The sequence below is a fragment of the Canis aureus genome, chromosome 31, assembly GCF_053574225.1.
Source record: "Canis aureus isolate CA01 chromosome 31, VMU_Caureus_v.1.0, whole genome shotgun sequence".
NCBI lineage: Eukaryota > Metazoa > Chordata > Mammalia > Carnivora > Canidae > Canis > Canis aureus.
This window is the reverse complement of record NC_135641.1, coordinates 46,463,800-46,483,150: the sequence shown is the minus strand read 5'-3', so window position 1 is coordinate 46,483,150 and position 19,351 is coordinate 46,463,800. Positions and strand designations below refer to the sequence as shown.

Below are 19,351 nucleotides of genomic sequence, written 5' to 3'. Positions count from 1 at the left end.
CTGCGCAGGGAGCCCCCCACCCCTTGGGGCGGATGCAGCCCAGCCCGGGTATCAGGGTGCGTGTGGCCCCCGTGGCACGGCCTGGGTCGGAGCATCCCACCCCCTGGGATGTGGCCTGGTGCCTGGGGAGGGGGGGACTGACCCTGGGGCTCCTCTGCTGAACACACAGGAAACGGGGGATGGTGAGTGAGTGCGATCTTCCTGCTTAGTAGACAAGTAACCCCCACCCCCAGGGTCAGGGCCAGACCCCTCCCCTCCCTGGTGTCAGGGCCGGAACCCCCTTTCCCCCCCAGCCTCCTGGGTGGTCCTGAGCCGAGGCAGCCTCTGCTCCGCGGGGAAGGGGAGGAGCTGGGAGGTGCCCCCAGGGAGCCCTGGGGTCCGGGCGACCTGGGTGCTCCCCCCGCGGGGCCCTGCCCAGGTACACGGGCCTCCTTAAGGTTCCCTCCCCTGACTGCTCCTCCAGCCCCTGCTGTGTATGAGCCTCCTTTTTCTTCTTTCCCCGAAGAACAACAATGGGGGAGACAGGATCGTCTTCTGTGGGTCGGGAGGTCACCCAGGCGGGAGGGAGAAGGGACACGGCTCACGGACTCCCGTGGCCTTGGGACTTGAGGTCTCCTCGGTGACATCACCCCCCCCCCAAACCCAGCCGTTCTCTCTCCCAGGGCTTCCCCGTCAGGACGTTTCTACCCTTGGCTCAGGCTTGCGTCTTCCCCTGGCTTCTGTGATTCCAAAGCCCCCGGGGGTCTTTCCCAGGTCCCCAAAGCCTCCTTTAGGATGACGCATCTAAACTGGCCCTAAACTGCATGTGCATCTCACAGCTGTATCCTGGTTGCACGTAAATTCCCAAATCCCCAGAGTGATCGCTCAGGTTTAAGTGCTCACGTTCACGGAGGTGGCTGTGGGAGCGACACCCGTCTCCGGGGTTGCAGCCTGTACCCTGTTCCTCCATCTCGAACCCAGTGTGTTCTGGACTGGGCTCCTCCTCTTCCAGCAGTTCCACCCCTTCTCCGTGATCCCTCACTGACTGCACCCGACCCTGTCTCCCCACTTTGCTGGGCCTCGAAAGTCTGGCGATCCGTCACTTTTCCCTTGTTCACCCCCCACATCCCATGAATCTCCAAGCTGAGTCTTTCTTCCCTTGTTAGCTTTAAGACCGCCGCTTCTCCTCGCTTCTCATCCTCATCCAAGCTGTTGCGTCAAGCCGCGGACCCGATACCCGGTCTTCTACGTCCCGCTGCAAATTCCCAAAGTGAGCCTCTCCTTCCTGGTGGTCCCCTGCGCTGTGGGCCTACTATGAGGGTTAGCACATCGTGCGTTTTAAGACATCACGGTGTGTACAGTTCCCATTCCTTAATTGCAACCTGTGAGCCTCAGAGACCATATTATTTTGAATAGAATTCCTATTAAAACAAGAGACGGCTCCTCTGAGTAGACAGCGTGCACACACGTGCACGCACGGTGCAGGCGGCGTGGGTGTGCCCCGTGGTTTAATGTGGCTCAGAGCTTCGAGAGCACAGGTGAGGCCTGCGCCCGCCCGGCCAGTTCGGGTTGGTCACCCATCCGGCCCACACACATCGTCGGTGCGTCACTTCGGCCAACCCCCAGCAGACCTGCAGGATCGACATTGTGGGAATTCGTTTGCTAAACGCAGGGTGGCCCTGCAAACGTCGCGGGTCGCCCAGGTCACGGCTCGTGAGGGCAGCCGGGGTCAAGCCCGGGCCTAGAGCCTCGTAGCCTGCGCCGCGCGGGTCCCTCGGCTCCAGCCCGTCCTGCGCTCACTCGCTGGGGGACGGCGGCCCAGGGAAGAAGGGCCGCGGCCAGGGGAACGCCCGTGGGCCCCCGAGAGCTGGCTCATTGCGAAACAGCAAGAGGTGCTGCCCGGGGCTCCTCGGAGTCCCGGATCCTGTCCTCGGATTAAGAAATCTCCAAGGAAAAAGCATAAAATGACCAGCCCCTTGGACTTGGTCACACGCTCTGATCGGGGGACTCCTGAGGAGGAACCTGATGGGCTGGCGAGGGCCTCGGCCTGCAAGGCCCACCCGCAAGGGGTCACCTGCCCAGGCGGGACTGGGGCCCCGGGCGGCACCGACACTGGCCCGCGGGCACCTGCGGGGCACGGGATGCGTCCTCTGGTCCTCACGGCCACCTGCGTCCCGGGCCACTGCCTCCGGGTGGCCCGGGCTCACTTCACGGAAATAGTGCGGACGTGAGCCCTTTGGTTTTAAGGAGAAGCAAAAGCCTGAGCACTTTCTCCCCAAAGTGGCCCGTAGGTGTCGCGAGAGCCAAATGGCCTTGATTTGCAGTCGGGTCCCTTCCACGTCGGAGGAAAAGGAAGGATTTATGTTTTCCCAATAGGTTCTGTGCGACCCTGATGAGGAGAGCTCTTTCTTTCCTTTGGACCCACGCTTCCATACACTCTCCGATCTCTGATTTCCAGTTCCCCTCCGTGACAGCAGGTGAGGAAAAGCCGTGTGGTTTCCGGGTCTGACTGTCACAAACATCTCAGGCTTGAATTCTCAGAATTTCATTCAAATTTACCTACAGCCACAATGCTCTAAACATCGTTATTTTATTTTATTTTATTTTATTTTATTTCATTTTATTTTATTTTATTATTTTATTTTATTATTTTATTTTATTTTATTATTTTATTTTTAAAGATTATTTATTTATTTATTCATGACAGATGCACAGAGAGAGAGAGAGGCAGAGACCCAGGCAGAGGGAGGAGCAGGCTCCATGCAGGGAGCCCGACGCAGGACTCGATCCCGGGACCCCAGGATTGCGCTCTGGGCCAAAGGCAGGTGCTAAACCACTGGGCCACTCAGGGATCCCCCTGAAAGTCATTATTTTAAATGCAAACTGTTTTGGATTCTCTCGGGAATGGTGATTAAGAGGACGGCCTCTGGAATTGGGGTCGGATCACTCGAGGTCATAACTGTGCACCTTTGCACAAGTTGCCAGACCTCTCTGTGCCTCAGTTTCTTTCTCTGAAAAACAGAGACGATAAAACCTATTTATATAATTTGTCAACGGGATGAGATGGCAAAGCAGGGTGCTTGACTCATGAATAAGTCACCAAGAAAGGTCAGCCGTTATCAAGTCCAACAGGTCTGATAGATCGGTTTGGCTCCGGGATGCTCCTTTTCAACGACTTCCTTCCATCACCTACTCTTCTCCTCCTCCTCCTCTTACTGCCTCTCGCGTCCTCATTTTCGGGTGAGCCAGGGGAACAGCGCCTGGGACCGGGAGCATCTCTGCAGCCGACGGAAGATGTTTCTTCCCGCCCCCAGACAAGGCCTCTGTCCCTGTCTCTGTCGTTACCCGCACTTGAGTGGTTCGCCCTCGCGTCTGCTTTTTTACTTTGTTTCCAACAGGTATTCCTCAAAGTCTGGATTGGCCAATATCTAGTTTATCTTGCACGTTTTTTTTTTTTTTTTTTCCCCATCAAATTCTATAAGTGCATGTAGACCAAGACTAGCCCTAAACTGGATTTCTTGTTTTGTTGTTTTTCCCAGCAGGATGCCAGATGGCACTTTTCGGATAATGAAAGAAACCCGTTTTCTTCCTGGTATCTTCTGCCTCTGTCATAAATCTTAACTGACGTTTCTAGGAAGAGCGATTGAGAAGTTCGAGTTTCAGGTGAAGATTCTGTTTTTTGAAATTCACTTTAGATTTTTAATTAAAATCGATTTGCATTTGCAAACGTGAATTAATTTGATGTCACTTTCGTGGGGGCTTGTTGACAGTGAGAAAAATCCAGCCAAGGAAACACGTTGGCATAGGGCAGGTTGTTTTGTGTTTTGTATTTATTTTATTTTATTGTATTGTATTGTATTGTATTGTATTTATTTTATTTTATTTTATTATTTTATTTTATTTTATTATTTAATTTAATTTAATTTTATTTTATTATTTTATTTTATTATTTTATTTTATTATTTTATTTTAATTTTTATTTTATTTTATTTTATTTTATTTTATTATTTAATTTAATTTAATTTTATTATTTTATTTTATTATTTTATTTTATTATTTTATATTTTATTTTATTTTATTTTATTTTATTTTATTTTATTTTATTTGTTTGTCTTTATTAAAAAAAAAAAAAACCCTACCAGTAAGAGCCCCCTCAGCTCTTCCTATGCCCGTGGAACAGGGAACCTGATATCACACGGCGCTTCCTAGGAAAGGAGGGAATGTGAACGCCCGAAGGTGCGCCAGGCCGACGGGTTCAGCCGCACGGCTCGCAGGCCTCCGAGGCATAAAGTCTGTCTCTTGCTCAGTCGTTGCCTTCGAATACAAATCGTAATAACTTCAGGGTAACGCAGCGTTTCAATATCTATAATTTAACTCAAGCAAAAGCAGGACAATTATTATATCTGCTCGAGTTAAAATAGTCACAGGTAACAACGAAACACCGGTAGCAACGGCAAAAACTTCTAGAAACGGGAGGACCTGTGATGCAGCTTCCACGGAGACTAAGGTGATTTCACAGGAAAGCGGCCCACGCGCTGCGGCGAGGAGATCGAGGCCGATGTAGGGGAACACGAGGGGCAGGGAAGGAAAGCTTGTAATGCGACTGACCCATATTAGGTCACGGAAAGTGCTGCACGCAGAGAGGTGGGGCGTAATCTGTATTTTATCTGAACCGGGTCGTCACCCTGATCATCGTGGAGATGGGCGGCAGAAGAATGGGGCTGGTTTCTGGTCTTGCTATTCAACAGAGGAGACTACAAGGAGCACGGTGTGACCATACGCCGGGAACCCGGGGGTCAGGCCCAGAGGCCCCAGGCCCTCGCTTAGGCCCCTGTGCTTTGCTCCCCTCGGTGTGGAAGCTGGGGGGGGGTCACCCCGGGGAGTCCCTGGTGGGGGTCCGGCCCATGGGTTTGCTGCGGGGCGAGGGGCAGAGGCCCCGCTCGACCTCGGTCCTCATTCCTGGGCTGCCCCTGGCTTGGGCCCCCTGCACGCGAGCCCTGCACGCGACCCCTGCACATGAAGCCCTGCACATGGAGCCCTGCACACAGAACCCTGCACGCGAGCCCTGCACAAGCAGCCCTGCACGCGGAGCCCTGCACGCGGAGTCCTACACCCCTGCACATGGAGCCCTCCACGTCTGCACATGGAGCCCTGCACACAGACACCTGCACGCGGAGCCCTATGCGCGAGCCGGGCCGGCAGCTGGCAGGTGCCAAATCCAGTCCCGGGAGGCTGGGGGGTGGGGGCCCCCGCTTTGCCCCCTCCACGCGGTGTTGCCTGGCTGCCTCTGCTAATTCCGAACCTCAGGTTTCTCACGTGTAAAGTGGGAAGAGCAGGAGCACGCGTTTCTCGGTCCTGCTCTGGGCTGGAGGTGAGCAGTGCCCGGGGGGCGCCTTGGACTTGCTGGGGCGCCGCCCGCGCAGGCGGTGTGTGCAGAGCTCCTGAGGCCGGGCTGGCCGGGGCCTGTCCCGAGCAGCTCTGTGTGTGGCCGTCGGCCCACAGATCCCCTGGGAAGGAAGCCGCGGGCCTGGGCGGGGGCCCAGAGCCGAGGTGGCACGGCCGCGGCGAGGAGGGTGGCGTGGCCGGGGGCTGGGGGCAGCCCAGGCAGGACTTCATGTCCTCGAGCCTCAGTTTCCCTCTTAGAAGCCTCCATCTACGGTGATGCCGGCGCCACCAAGCGCTGCGACTCCGATTAACCCGCGTGAATCTGCGTGTAACACACAAACTGTGCGAGGCCCGGGGGCCTCCCTCCAGAGAGAGGGTATCGGGCGCCTCCTCCCTCCTTCTGGCTCTTTGTCAACTGCCCTCACCCTTGCTTTGCTTTTTGAGGAAAAATCCTTGTAGAGGATGGCCCGCTCCCTCGCTGTCTGCTGGGTCTTTTAGTGACGTGGGACCTGATTGTGATGCTTCGCCCTGTTCGGGAACGTGATCTCGCATTTCACCAACGAATTAGTAAAATCCGAATCACAAACCCAAAGCCCTTCCTGTGTGCACCGTCCGTGCCACTTGACACGATTACCTGCTTCCGTCCTAATAATAACAACCGGCCACACTTCTCGAAAGGCTACTTCCTGCTGCTCGACGCCAGCCCCCTGCCCCTGGGCCGCAGGTATTAAGGCCTCGTTTTATTTAGGAGGAAACTGAGGCACAGGGATGGTAACGGACTTGCTCAACAAACCATAACTGCCCCCACCCCCAGTGTCAACAAGAAAAAAAAAGGGGAGAAGACAGGAGCCCTGTTAATAGCGACGCTTCTCTTTGCAGCTTTGATTTGCCATCTTCCTCTATGAAAATACCCAAAGCACTGAGCACCTTCTTTCTTTTAATTTTTATTTTATTTTATTTTACTGTGCACCTTCTTATGGCACTTGTCTCCTAACTCCTGCATGTGACCTCCTCCAGGACATCCTTTTTTTTTTTTTTTTATAAATTTATTTTTTATTGGTGTTCAATTTGCCAACATACAGAATAACACCCAGTGCTCATCCCGTCCAGTGCCCCCCTCAGTGCCCGTCACCCAGCAGGACATCCTTTTTGCCTTGTTGGGACAAATTATTTTTTTTTAGCAGAGGGAGCATGAGACAACAAATGTCTCGTTGGGCTGACACAGCTGAAGAGTGAAGACTAAGGAGGGACGTGAGCGGCTCAGCTCCTCCCCGGCCCACTCACGACCGACAGGACACGGCCGCTCTGGAGCTCGGAGGCCGAGGGCTCCTGGTCCAGAGGCTTCTCCCTGGCACTGGCAGGCAGGGGAACGCGGCCGAGGAGCCCAAATATGTACATTTTGTTTACAAGTTGGTTCTGAAAATCTCCCTGCTGTTCTGACCGGTGACAAAGATCCCAGCGAGGGGCCGCGTACGTGAGTTAGATCAACTCCAGGTACCTGACGCTCAGGGGAGGAATTCGAGCGAGTTCGTGGGATGCCCAGAAGGGCCATAAACAAGAGACAATGAGCGTTGCTCCATTTCCCGCTGACCTTTATTTAACAGGACTTTCTTATTAGAAAAGAGCTTGCTTTAGCTTATTGTTAAAATTGCTGTTTGTTCACCTGCTTTGGAAAAGGAACAGGCAAGAGTGAGCACTTATGGGGATTAAGGGTTTGCCTGGTTGGTCTCTTTTCTCTCTAATATTATATGAATATGATGAATATATAACATTTATATAATATTATTTAAATATAATATATTTATGTGTATATGGGGTGAAGAGGCTGATGTGTGAAGTAGAGGCAAGCATGGTGTGGGACGCAATGGTATTTTATTTTTTATTAATTTTTTATTTTTTTCCCCATTGCAAATTTTCTATTTTTATTCTTTAATTTTTTTAAATTTATTTTTATTGGTGTTCAATTTGCCAGCATATAGAATAACCCCCAGTGCTCATCCCGTCAAGTGCCCCCCTCAGTGCCCGCCACCCAGTCACCCCCACCCCCTGCCCACCTCCCCCTTCCACCACTCCTAGTTCATTTCCCAGTTAGGAGTCTCTCATGTTGGTATTTTAAAGGAAAGTGTTCTAAAATATAGGAGGACTGCCAGATATAATGACATTTTCACTTTTGTAGGTGGAAATAATTGAATATTAGCAATTTCATATGGTTCAGCTTTTTATAAGACCCCTCGACTTATACTGACCCAAATCCTATAATGCAAGTGACACTAAATCATTTAACAGAGACAAAGCTCAGAGAAGTTAAACCGTTTTCCCAAGGACACGCACTAGAAGGATTTTGAACCCCGTTCAACTTTCTATTTCATAAAAGTATCTTTGTGTAAACACGTCCATGAAATTTGTAAGTAGAATTTTTTTTTTAAAAAGAAAAATGATGTATGTGCATGACTATGTAGTAAGTAGCAAAATATAAGACCTACGGAAAGAGCTCAAATCCTGGAGAGGTCCCCTCTAGCATGGGGGACAAACAACGGGGAGGGAAAAGGAAGAGGGAACGGGTTGAGAGAAGGCTCCATCCAGAAGGGGCCACTGCAGAGGTGGTAGGACTTTGACAGGTGGAAATGGGTTGGGGTTGGGGGGGGTGTTTCCCGGTGTTGGAAATGCGCTGGGCCACAGGACGGCGGTGGGTAGCGCAGTTCAGTCGTAATATTGGGTGAGAAAGGGGCGGCAGAGATTAGGCTGGAAATCTGTCCGGATCCCCCCAAATTGGCAGACTGCGGTGTCCTGTCCTGCTGGATGAGACCCGATTTGTTTGGCTAAGCGAGAGCCCCCGAAGAGCAGCGATTACGGTCGTTCCATGATCAAGGTCATGCTTTGGAGCTACTGGCTGGGAAAGGCTAGAGAGAGAGAACACGGCGGGAAGAGATTAGGACAGTTTCTTTTCCTTCCGAATGTATATATGATCGAGCTTCCTCGGGTGCTAAGGCTGCAGGCCTTACCCCAAGAGGTTCCGATGGAATACGGACGCATGAATTGGTATTTAGTGAAGGCTCTCCAGGTAATCCTGATGCCCGTGGCTCAGGACGGCATCCGGAAGAAGCCAGACCAGAGGCAAGGAGGTTGGCGAACAAGCGATCTCAATACCCAAGGCGAGGGCAGCCCGGGTGGCGCAGCGGTTTGGCGTCTGCCTTCGACCCAGGGTGTGATCCTGGAGACCCGGGATCGAGTCCCACATTGGGCTCCCTGCGTGGAACCTGCTTCTCCCTCTGCCTGTGTCTCTGCCTCTCTCTCCGTGTCTCTCATGAATAAATAAAATATTTAAAAAATTAATGAAAACCATTAAATAAAAAAAAAAATTAATACTCAGGGCGAGAACAAAGGGGCTTTGCTTGTAGGATGGATAAAGGCACAGACACAAAAGAATTTTGAAGGAAGACCCAGCAGGACTCAGGCCACCTGGGCCTATGGTGGGGAAGGATTCAAAGAACAGTTGGCTTAGAACCTGGGCCATCAGGAGCCCAAAGAGTGGAAGCCTGAGGCAGAGCAGATGTGTTAGGTCTTAACCATGAGCTCGGATCTGCCAAGTGAGTTTGGCAGTGTAGACGGCCGCAGGGAAATGTCCACCAGGTGGCAGGCAACGTGGGACTTGGGTGGGGAGCAAGGTCACAGCTGGAGACATGGTTTGGGATGAAAGTCAGAGACTCTATTTTTCAATTATTGAAAAATCGTAACGAAAAAATAAGGACAGAAAAAACAAGCTCCGGCAAAAGAGGAGAGCTAGGAAAGAACCGTCAACCAGGAAGGAGGGGATCTGGGGAGTGAAACATAATAAAAATCAAGGAAAGAGAGGATTTCGAGAAAAAAAGCCAGTTTCTCTCTCTGGGCCTCTCCGTACGCGTGTATGTAGACGGATACGCACACATACCCGCACCCCGGGGCGATCGAGCGTCACGAGGGCTGTGAAAAGCCAAATTGGGTGCAAAAGCCAAACTGGGTGACTTCCCGGGGTCACAGGAGACCAGTGTGGTCCGCATGCATGTGCCGGTGCTTCAAACAGACGAACGGGGAGCGAGGAAACGGGGGCGGCGAGCACATGCTTTTGCTCCAGGAGCGCTCGCTCTCGTCCTGTCCCTGGGTCCCCAACCTCCCCGCCTACCCCGTTACTCAGAGCCCCAGTCCTAAACCCGTCCTCAGCGCTCCTCCTCGTTTGCCCAGGTCCTCCCGGACTTGGCCCATCACCAACTCCATCCCATCCTTGAACGCGGCTCCCACGATGACTGGGACAGGCCTCCCCTGACTCCCCGGGGTCCCCTTGCCCGCCCCACGCGGCAGGTCCGGGCCAGAGACGGCCCCGCAAGGCCTGGGCATCTGCTGGGCCCCCTGCCCGGGCCTGGACGACTGTCCGTCGCTCTTGGTGCTGCAAGCAAACCTCTGCACGTGGCCGGGAGCCTGCCGGGCCGGACCGCGGCTCCTTCAGGCCTCCCCCTGCCCTCAGCCCGCCCGCCCTGTCGGAGCACAGCCCTCCTCCGCTCCTGTAACAGGCTTGCTTCTAATCTCGTGCATTAATTTTAAAGAACTGTCTTTCCCCGAGCTCCCTGCCCCCTCCCACTGCCCCCACGCGCGGGTGTGACGCCTGGTAAAGGCCGATGCGAGGCGGGCGGGTGCCGCGCCTCAGCCTCGCACCTGCTGCTTCTCTGCCTAGAAAGCTTTTCCTCCAGTCCCTGCGATTCTCACGCTCGCTTTTTCTTTTCTCTTTCACGTTCATGCTTCTTCTTTAGCGTCTCAGCCCTTCCTTCCGCAGAGAAGCTTTCCCTGACATCCTCGACTGCACCAGTGTCTCTAGGTAAACACTCTCTTAGCGTTCTCTACATTTGTGATTTTACATCTATTCATGTGATGATTTTTTTTATTCTTTTTTTTTTTTTATTCATGTGACGATTAGAAAAAAATATCTTTCTCGTCCAGGACTCTGATCTCCATGGTTGGGGATGGGGTCGTGTGTGATTTGGCCCAACACGGTCGCCCCGACACTCATCACAGTGTCCAGTCCACGGTGGATGCTCAGCAAATATTTGTCGAATAAATGAAGGAGTAGCTGAATAAATGCAGGCATGAAATGAGGCCTGATCAGTTAAAAGCTAGACATGTGATTTTTACTGTGGACACCTGATGAGCACGTGGTTTGGGGTAAGACCCTCCTTCCGGTAAACAAACTGAACCGCGGAGGGAATCAAGATCGCACCAGCCAGCTTTCCGCACAGGCATGTAAATCAGAGCGTGGCTCCTATTTTTATGCCAGTTTTCTCACAGTTTCATTGCAGCAGACCTCCAGATCCACTTGTCGGGGGGGAACAGGCCTAGGAGAGCGGGGAGCGGGGTGTCGTAGATGGTCTCCGGCCGGCGGTCCTGGTCCCGGGGCCACTGATGTGTCTTAAGCACCCAGAGAGGATTTCTCAAATTCGGTGACACATCATCTAAGCCTTCCTTCTCCTTTAGGCATGAACTTTCTCTCTCTCAACTGTTTTTTTTTTTTTTTATTCATTCCAACAGAGAATTGAGTCCTGTACTGTTCTATTTTTATGTTTTTAAAGCAAACAGCTACCTTGAGTTGTCCACACAGGAGCCCCACATGACTGTTGCCAAGCACCACACAGGATCAAATAAACCGCCGGGAAGCTGTCATCGGTCGTCCCCGCAGAGAGGAAGAAACTGGATCAATCCCGTTAGACGTTTGCCTCTAAAGTTAGGCATTATTTTCTTCCAGGTTGCTGTTTTTTTTTGCTTTTGTTTTTGTTTCTGTTTTTGTTTTTGTTTTGTTTTGTTCTCCCTTCTTAATTTCTTTATTTGGAATATACCAGGAAATGAAAAAAAAAAAAATCCCAAGACTATCAGGGGCCCCAGACTACAGAACTGCAGTCCCTGGGAGGGAATCTCGGTTCACGTTGATGGAGCTGCAAATACTTCACATGGTCAGAAATTTTTAAATGCTTTTACAAAGCCCAACTCAAGACATTCACGAATTATCTCCTGGGCAATATTCATCGCGCCGCGTGGGGCCCCGGGGGGCTCAGCCGGGTAAGCGTCTGCCTTCAGCCCAGGCCCTGAGCCCCGCGGGATCGAGCCCCGGGGCAGGCTCCTCGCCCAGCAGGGCCTTTGCTCCAGGGTTCCTTCTCTCCCTCCGCCCTTCCCCTTGCTTGTGCTCTCTCTCCCTCCCTCTCTCTCTCTGATAAATAAATAAAATCTTAAAAAAAAAAAAAAAAAAAAAAGATTCACCAGTGCTTCTGTGTCTCCCTCACAAAGTGCTACATGCAGCAGGGCCAGAATGATCTTCTGCATCCAAGCAAAGCAACAAAGATCCTAGGTTTGCATTTGAATTGCCTTTAAAAAAAAACACAAAAAAACATTTCCTAACAGTTTCACTTTGAGACATTTCACTTTTGTGCCTAAGAGTCACGGAGCCAGATGCTTGACCTCCACTAGTTTTCCAGTAAAAAATTTAATGATTAAAGGACTTAAAAAGTCTAACCAAACTCACTATTTGTAAAGTCCCAAACTATGGCGCAGAGTACAAAGGGATTCCCCAGACACGTGTAGGGTCGCGAGGGCTTTATTTCGACGAACCTCCCAACGGACTCCTCTGGCCGGAGCCTACGTGCACTGGGTTCATAAATCACTTCCAGCCACACAGTGTCTCTGAGTAACATGCCCCCGGGGATAAACAGGCAGCGTCCTCACTCGCGAGTCCCCTTTCCCTCCTCCTCCCGCGAGAGACCGTCTGCACCAGGACGCACGGAGGGGATGCAGTGCAGACCTGTGCCGTTTCCAGAACCTTCCATCTCCAGCCACACCGCCTGGTAAATAAGACACGACATTCACCTGGTTTCCCCGATACGGCTTGACCGCAGGGAATAGGGTGAAGAGAAGAGTGTATATCAATCCACAGGTCACCTTTAACAAAAATCCTATATATTCCATGCAGTTCTGTTCACCTAAGAATCATAAATGCGTCGTGTCTGCTCTCAAGGAGTTTATGACCTACTTATGGGGCTAAAAATCATACTGGAAACATCAGCTACGGGTTTTACTACTGGCCTAACTGTTCTTATTTACGCAGTGGGTTTGTTGAGAGCTGAAAAGGAGCTTCCGTGTCCAGAATATTCTGGAGTTTTAACAGCAAGGTGACCAGGAAGCGGCATGTGGCATCCGTCCGACATTTTCCCCATTTAGTACAAATGCTCGCGCGTGGAAACCAAAGGCGCTGCCCGGTGGTCGGAGCACCTTCTCTCTCCCAGGAAGTCAGCAGGCCTGACACTTGGACACCCCGATTCAGAGCCCCCCTCCCCGGGCTGAGGTTCTCACGCAGCTCGTCTGTCACCCTGGCTTCCACGGGCTGAGGGGTTTGCTCTCTGGGGCCGTCAGACGTGGCGGCGGCTTCGAATCAAGGCCCCACCACACTCCCGAGAAAGAGGGTCGCGGCCGTGAGCACACGCGTGGAAAAGGGACGGCGACACCCGCAGGAGCATCTGGAAGAAGCCAGAGACTACGAGGAGGAGAGGTGGGGGCTGGACGGGAAGTCGGTGAGCACAGGGCAGGCCTCCTACTGCAAGGGAGCTGCACCGTGTCCTTGGGCCCGTAGGTCACAGGGACGCTCAGCGGGGTGGTACGGACCCTGCCCCCCTGATCCCCTGGGGAATCGCAGCATCGGCTCCAGGCCTGGAGGCTGAGCTGTGACCCAGCCCGTCAGCCCCAGTGTCCCCCGGGGAGGAGCTGAGGGCCGGGGGACGGCGGCCACGGCACAGCAGGCTGGGGGCAAACAGGAGCAACTCCTGCGACGGCTTCTTTTTATATTTATTTATTTATTTATTTATTTCTGAGAGACAGAGAGAGAGGCAGAGACCCAGGTGGAGGGGGAAGCAGGCTCCATGCAGGGAGCTGGATGCGGGACTCGATCCCGGGGCTCTGCAGGCAGGCGCCAAAGCGCTGGGCCACTGGGCTGCCCCTGTGAGGGTTTAACACAAAAAGATCAAACCCTGAAAACTCTGTGACCATTTTAGGACAACGGCATGTGCAGCATGTGCTCGCCGCTGGGGCCGGGCCGTGGGTGCCGCTGGGGCCGGGCCGTGGGTTCCGCTGGGCCCGGCTGCCCTTGCGTGGATTTGAGGAACGACGAAGTATCTAAGGGAACACAAGCACACGCACCATCGGGAGTGACACAGCCCGACCCTCAAGAGCCTGAAATCCTCGAGGCTGTTTGGCGTCTGACGAGGTCCCGAACCAACCAGAGGAAGATGCGGCCTCTGCGGCAGGTGCCCGCTTGAGGCCATCTCCTGGCGGCCTGGCAGGCGGCGCGCACTTTACCTAAGCCACGAAAGGAAACTGAGTTCTTAGCCTTAAGAGACCAGTGATGTTGGGCACCTGGGCGGGGGGGGGGGGGGGGGGGGGGCTCAGCAGGTGAGCGGCCGCCTCGGCCCAGGGCGCGACCTGGGGTCCCGGGATCGAGTTCCGCGTCGGGTCCCCCAGGGAGCCTGCTGCTCCCTCTGCCTCTCTCTCTCTCTCAATCTCTCTCTCTGTGTCTCATGCATAAATAAATAAAGTCTTTAAAAACTAATAATAAATTAAAAAATTAAAAATAAAAACTTCCCCTAATCACGGGCAGCTTAGTCACGGACTACATTAAAGCAGGCCGGTCTGTCGTCCGGTTCGGGAGGCATCTCTGCGGCCGAAGGGAGAGTGACTCTCCGTAGTTTGGTGCGGGAGTCTTTGCCCTTGAGCAGCCCGGGGGGCTCTGACCCCTGGGTGTTCCTGTCTGTCCAAGGGAAAGGTCAGTACCTGTTACTCGACTACCCCGTGAGGCTAAGACGACGATACCCATGAGAACCCTATTTTGTGAGCACGTCCCCTGTGCCGGGTGCCCTAGCGGGGCTCCAGCGCCTAGGATCACGTCCCTAACCCAAGAGGTCAGTGCGGTGACTGAGGCTCCCTAAGACTCTCAGAAGTCGCCCCTAGTCACAGAGCTCTGCGTGGAGAAGGTGCGACTCAGGTCGAGCCTGGCGTCCTTGCCACGTCACCCCACCTCCTCTCTAGGCCACAGAACCCTCTCCGAATGCCGGGCGTTATTATTTGTACGCGTTTTGGACAATAAGACCGTCGGAGCCCACCCGAGTTATCTGAAGACACTGGGGACCGCTGGAGAGGTCGGGGTTAACGAGACCACGACGGCTCACGCTGTCCTGGGAGCGACGAGTGACCCGCGAATGGCTGGGACCGCTCTTAGTCATCGGTGCTCGATTCCTGTTGCCAAAATACAGTCCGGGGCGTGTTGCTCACAAAGGGTGTGACCCCCCCGTATGTCCCAAGCTGCTGCTGCCCACCCCCTGTCACCGCGAGCAGAGAGCAGAGGAAAGCTAGAACAGGCTTAAGCCCCCGTGACCCGTCCCGATCGGAGAGGATGTCTTTTTGAAAAAGAAGTCCTCTTCGGATAAGATCAAATTCAGGCAAATTGAATTTTTATTTGCTCTGACATAGATTGGAATCAGTGATGTGGTATTTTTTCCCTCCTGTGTAGAGAGGAGGAAGGAAATCATCTCGATAAATCTCCTTGACTTTCCTCAAGGTGTCGGGCCTCTTTCTCTTTGGAACGAGCCACGGGGCACGTGGACAGAGCCCGGCCCTCGGGCTGGGGGCCTCCTCCCTGTGCGTGGGGCCTGGTGCTGCTGGCGGAGGTTGGCGGGGCCGGCAGCAGCTCCTGCATTCACGGCCAGTCACTCATTGGCAGTCGGTGCAGCAGGCACAGCCGGGGGCACGACCAAGTCCCCGTCCCAGAGCGTCTGTTCTAGCAGGAGCGATACACACACTCAACGCACACCAGGGTGGACGGGGCTTGGGGAGAAAGCAGGGGCTGGGGATAGGAAGCCTGCAAGAGGATGAGAGAAGGGGCTCTCAGGGAAGCGTTCTCATCTGGCAGAGACCCGGGGAAGGGGGAGACTGAGTCCTGCGTAGCGGCCGTAGGCCCTGGGTGTGCAAGGCCACGGCAGGTTGGAGGGGGAGCCGGGACACCAGCGCGGCTACACAGAGCGCTCACGGGAGGACCAGAACCCGGGACCGATCGCGCGTGGGCTGTGCACACCCAGGATCCGCCTTCGCTCTGCCGCCCGACGGCAAGACGTGGAAGGCTTTCCGGCAGCAGATCCTGTGACTTGGCTGCAGCCCCGAACAACCCCTGGCCGTGGACACAGAGCAGAAGGTGGCCGCGGGAGCAGGGTGGTCACTTGCCCAGCGTGTTAGCCGTGGGCGTGACAACCGAGCTCTAGGTCCAGCTGGAAGATGGAAGCAATGGGCTTTCCTGTTACACATGAAGGGAAGAAAAGATCGAAAGAGGACCCAGAACGTGTCTTCTGAGCAAGTGGAGGAAGGGAGTTTTCATTTACGTACATGGGGAAACGGCGGGAGGAGCACGTGCGTGGAAAGTCAGAAATCCGACTTCCAACGTGGCCGTGCAAGGTGCCCGTGACACCCCGAAGTGGGGGTGTTATATAGTTGAGCTTGTGACGTTTAGAGGTTCGGGGACCGTCCAGGTTAGGGCTTAGGATCTGTGAGCTCTCTGTGTGTGCACAGTTCTTAAGGTCTTGAGATGAGGGAGTGAGCGAAGATGAGAGATTCACAGCTGAGCCACGGAGCCTTCCACACGTGAAGATTTAGAAGAGAGTCAGGAGCCAGCAAAGGAGACGAAAAACTCTCTACCTATAAAGTAGGGGGAATTACACCCTCATGCTCCTTTTCCAAGACACACGGGCTAAGACGGAGGAGGAGTCCGTCTACTAGGAAGGATGGTGCTGAGCTTTCCTTGATGCTCCAGCCAAGAAACCCAAGGAGAAAGGGGCCGTAATGGGGACAGAGCCTGTGTGCCCGCGCCTGCTCGGACCAGCAAATGACCTCAGAATCTGGGGTGAGATAAAGTGGATGATATGAATGATATGATGATATGACTGTGATGATATGGTGCTGGGAAAGATGGCAACATGGTTGCAAAAGGAGATGAAACTGTCTCCCTGTGACTATTGATATAAAGCTGGGCTTTGAAAAAAATTAGTGACTCTATAAATGAAAAAAAGAATAAAATACACCAACAATACATAGTAAGATAACTTCTAACTTTTTTGACATACCTTTTCTGTAGTATTTCCACACACACACACACACACACACAAGTATACGAGGATTATATTGCATTTACATTAGAGTCTTTTTAATTTGAAAGAATAGCAAGACTGTTTTGGGAAGATTCATTTGTTATCCCCTTTTGGTAAGAGGACAGAGCTGATCAAAGAGAAGATTGCGTTAGTTTGAGAAATGTCTGGTCGGACACCAACCGGTAAAGTACAATGACGCGTGCGTGTGTATACGAGAGGCACGGAGTGTGAGGGTGAGCGTGGACTCGGTGCTTTGTGTCCTGGTGACTGATGCGTGCTGGCGGTGCTACCCGGGAGCCGAGAAAACAAGGCTGACTAGAGCTTCACTTATTCCGCATGTCAGGGTGGGTTCCGGACGCGCTTCCTGGGTAGCGGGCGAATGCGGGTGTTTCATTACCAGATGTAGCAGAAACCGAAAGGGAGAAGTCTGCGTAATGCTCTGGTTGCTGTCTACTGATCGGAAGAGGCAACGAAATCAATTTATGATACAAAGTAGGCTGTTTTGGCTAAATTACTCACTTTGGCTTTCCCCACAGCTTACAAAAAAATAAATTCCATGAACCCCCCCCTCCGTCGTTTTTCACGTTTAGGGTCTACTCTAGGCACACATGCCAGAAAGCTTTGATATAGGAACTCCTTCCATAAACCTGTGCACATTGTGAAAGGTCATTTTAGTTTATCAGTAAAAGGTGTTGTGAGCAGGATGACAGCAAAAATAATTTCTCCCATTGACCACTTTTATGGTGAGGACTGCCTCTAAAGTGCACCATGAGGTTACACTCGGAGGACACTGTAAGAGCAGAGCCGGCGAAAATCTCTCTCAAACAAATGAAATCCGTGAAAACAACAGAAATGACAGCCGGTTGTAAACTTCTGACAGCAGTACGTGTGTGTGTGTCTGTGGGTCCCGAGCTCTGTCGTTATGGGTTCTTGGCTGGTGAGCACAGGTGGCCAGAGAACGGGGCTTACAAGGTCAAGGTCGCGGAGCCCACCGGCCACGCAGATGCAGAAAATTGTCACCGGCACCAACTGCACCAGACTCTCCACCCTCGTTCCAGGGATGTGTGTCCTGGTCCCATGGCAGCCGGAGCGAGCCGGGCTGCCCCAATGTCAACCACACTATTAGGGAAAACAGACACACAACTTTAGGAACCTCTGTGGCCCCTACAGGGCAGCTCCCACCTGCGGGCAGGTGCACAGAGGCCGCAGGTGGATGCAATCGGGGGCTCAGGCCGGGGAGCTCCTGGGTCTCGGGGGTGGGCAGCTGTCACCCCTGGGTCCTGCGCCGCATTGTGGGGGGGGGCACGGCCTCACGGGGAGACCCTGCGCTGCATCCTCCCTGCATCCTCCGTGCATCCTCCGTGCATCCTCCGTGGCATCCTAGCCAAGCCGGTGCCACCGGGCCTCGGGGTTTTCAAAGCCAAAAGCAACGTCCGCGCCCCTTGGAGTTTGCGAGGTGCCCGAGCAGGGCCCGCCCGCTCCTGCCGCGCGGCCCGGGTCACGCGCAATGACGGACACGAGCCCCGCGGGCCGGGCGGGGACGCAGCAGCCCCCGAGCCCCGCTGCACACCTTGCTGTGACCTGTGGGCCTGGGGCCAGCAGCCCCGGGGCGGGCGGGGGCGGGCGGGGGCTCTGCGGCTCCCTCCTCCCCCCGCCCGCGGGCCGCCTCCTCCGGGAAGCCTCCCGGGCGCTCAGCGAACGGGGCCAAGGGGGCGCTGACCCCGCCCCGCAGCCCGGCCGCCGGCGCCCCGGGGCCCCCAGCCCTCCTCCCGGCCGCGGGGGCTGCACCTGCCGAGGCTGCACCTGCCGGGGCTGCACCTGCCGGAGCCGCACCTGCCGGGGCTCCACCTGCCGGCGCGCACGGCAGCCGCCCGACCCCCCGCGGATGAATTACAGCTCAGGGGGTCCCGCGCGGGGTCCCTGCGCCCCGACACCTTCTCGGCCGCGGGGACGCAGGGCGCCCCGAGCAGGTTCCCCGGCCCCGCGACCGCTCCCCCCCCCCCCGTCCTCGGCCCCGCAGCCCGCTGCCCCCTGTGACCTCCAGGGCGCGCGGGCACCTCGGCGGCTGCACCGGCGGGTCCCGGGGGACCGGCCCCCCCGCGCATCCCCCCCGCGCATTCCCCGCCCCCGCACCTGGCGGCGCATCCTCGCATCCTCGCACCTGGCCGCGCGCCCCTGCACCTGGCGGCCCCCGCGCAGCCCCCGCGCCCCCCGCGCACCCCGTCCCCTCCCCGCCCCGGCACCCCCGCCCCGCCCCGCCCCGCCCCGCGCAGGGCCCCGGCGGCCCCGCTCCCTTTGTCCGCCCCGCGGACCCTACCTCGGCCGTCACATCGCGCTCGGCAGCCGCCGTGGGTGGGCGCAGCCCCGGCCCCAGCCCGGCCCCGGCCCCGGCCCCAGCCGCAGCCGCAGCCCCAGCCCAGCCCAGCCCGGCCGGAGGACGCGGAGCACCGGCGCCCACGGCCCGCGGAGCAGGAGCGCGGGGCGGCGGAGGGCGGGGCTGGCAGCCTGCGGCGGGGGCCCGCGGGACCGGGCGGCGGCCGCTCTGATAGGTCGGGGCCGCCCCCGCCTCCCAGCCCCGGACCCGGGCACGCCCCGCGCGCACCCGTCCGGCCCGGGCCGGGCGGCTCCTGCTGCAGATGGCTCTCGCACCTGGAGGCCGCACCTGCGGCCGGGCCGGCGAGCCGCTGACTCCGCCCGCGCCCCAGCTCTTCCCCTTACACGCTGGAGTGCTCCCCGCCCCGTAGGAGACGCCCCTCCCCAGGGCGAGGTCGGGGCAGGGGCGACCCATGTGCCAA

At 55.3% G+C, this 19,351-nt stretch overlaps 1 protein-coding gene across 2 annotated transcripts in view; it reads right to left on the bottom strand.

The window, feature by feature from the left end:
- Window positions 1-18,998, bottom strand: part of KCNMB2 (potassium calcium-activated channel subfamily M regulatory beta subunit 2) — a 198,357-nt gene extending 179,359 nt beyond the window's left edge. Inside the window, exon 1 of one of the 2 annotated variants that reach the window (XM_077880401.1) lies at window positions 18,874-18,998. The gene's annotated coding sequence lies outside the window, so the exon portion shown is untranslated. The remainder of the gene's footprint in view (window positions 1-18,873) is intronic. The other variant, XM_077880400.1, reaches the window with a different exon arrangement.
- Window positions 18,999-19,351: the final 353 nt, after the last annotated feature.